The 1,979-nt window shown below is 35.5% G+C and overlaps 1 non-coding gene across 1 annotated transcript; it reads right to left on the bottom strand.

Moving 5' to 3' along the window:
• Positions 1-1,598: 1,598 nt before the first annotated feature.
• Positions 1,599-1,705, bottom strand: LOC124886194. Its single transcript, XR_007043280.1, has one exon. It is a non-coding gene; the product is annotated as a small nucleolar RNA R71 (small nucleolar RNA).
• Positions 1,706-1,979: the final 274 nt, after the last annotated feature.

Below are 1,979 nucleotides of genomic sequence, written 5' to 3' on the forward strand. Positions count from 1 at the left end.
AACACATGAGCACAATTACAAGGACTTTGGGCAAGCATAGCAACTACGGAAAAGCATAGAATTCGCTCCTTTAGGGTTCTTAATATTTCTTTTGAACTTCTTCACATCAAGAATTATTTTAGGTATGATTAATTACTTATTTTTGATGTTTAATTCAAACATGACTGGCTAAACACCCTTGTTCTGGGGTTGAGGTTAAGAACATGATTACTCTTTAATATTCTTATTCATAGTCTTATTTTCGATTATCATCTGGGTTGTTCTTAATTTCTTGAGCTTACTATTTTGATGAGTGGCCACCATTAAGATAAATCTATATTTCTATGTGCATCCGGGAGAAGAATCGTTGGATGGAATGAAGAAATTAAGGAGCCAGGTTCTTATCATTTTATAAAATAAGGGGTTTGAATTAGCATCTAGGATAGGGGCCTTGCTTGGTTCAATTGCAAGAAGATAACTTTATGAATCCAGAAGAATTATTGTAACACTATTGGAGTTGTAGCTACAATATTCCATAAATAGAAGGTTTTGAGTTCGGGAGAGCTAGATCGTGGTATAAACCTTGTGAATCAACAATCTAATAACCAATTAGACTGTGATAAGAATAGAGAATTGTACGATTGTTTGAGATGCCTCTACCTTGGAATCCTTATCATTATTGATTACAACCATTGCTTGGTTTTCTCTAGTCACCACTTTATATTTCTTGTTTAATAATTTACATTTTTATTCACAAATTTACTATCATCGTGATACTCTATAGCACTTAATACCTAGTTTCCCAAAACTAAAAGTTGATTAAATTTCTAGTTGCTTAGTCCTCGTGGGAACGATATTTGACTATCTAAGTCTTCATATTACTTGTAAGATCACGTGCACTTGTGTGTGCGTAGAGCTGCAACAAATTTTTGGTACCGTTGCTGGGGACTAGTATAATTAGTAAATTGCTTAATTTTTGGTTTTTGATAATAATTTTAAGTGTTAACAACTTAGCGGCTAAATTTTTGCAGGTTTAGCTGAATACTGGATTGGCTAGATATAAAGAGTTAGTAGTGCCTTTTGTAGAACCGAAATTGATTTTTCATCAAAGGGGAAGAGCTCAATATTTTACTCAATAGGGTCAAATGGCAGAAATACGAGATCCAAATGTCCGTGATACCAATGCTCCTATTGATCCAAATGTCAGACATGTTCCAGCTCGGGTTATTACAATTGTTCCTGGTCAACCAGCTGCAAGAATAGTTCATGAGGTGGCAATCCCACTTACAAACCATGTGAATAACAGCATTCGGAAGCCCGAGCCAAGAGGTCGATTTGAACTAAAGCAAAATATAGTGCAACTATTGAATTCAGTGAGACAATATCATAGTCTTTCACATGAAGACCCACAGCAGCACATACAGACTTTCCTAGAAATAAGTGATACGTACATTCCTGAAGGGGTGAATACTGATTATGTCAGATTGACACTCTTTCCTTTTGCTCGAATGGGGGAAGCAAAGAGGTGGTTATATGCTGAACCACCACTCTCTATTATTTCATAGGAAAACTGTGCTCGGAAGTTCCTTATTTGATTCTTCCTATCACAGAAGACTGCACATTTGAGTAGTGAGATCTTGAGTTTTAGACAGAAAGATGGAGAAAATCTCTACTAAGCTTAGGAGAGATTTAAAGGCATGCTCAAAAATTAACCTCATTACTATCAATTGAATAATGTCTTGGTTCACACATTTATAGAAGGCCTTAAGTCTAATACAAAGATTCTCTTGGATTCAGTAGTAGGAGACCAAGCTTTGGAGAAAACTCATAAAGAATTGTATACACAGTTGAATCAAATTTCATAAGGGAATCTGGATTGGTATGCAGACTCAATGAGCTCTACAAAGAAATTTACAGGGGTATTGAAGGTAGACCAGTTCACTACATTATAGGCACAAATTATAGCAATGCAAAATCCTATGACTACTTAGCTGAACAAC

This window comes from Capsicum annuum, chromosome 7 (genome assembly GCF_002878395.1).
Source record: "Capsicum annuum cultivar UCD-10X-F1 chromosome 7, UCD10Xv1.1, whole genome shotgun sequence".
Taxonomy (NCBI): Eukaryota; Viridiplantae; Streptophyta; class Magnoliopsida; order Solanales; family Solanaceae; genus Capsicum; species Capsicum annuum.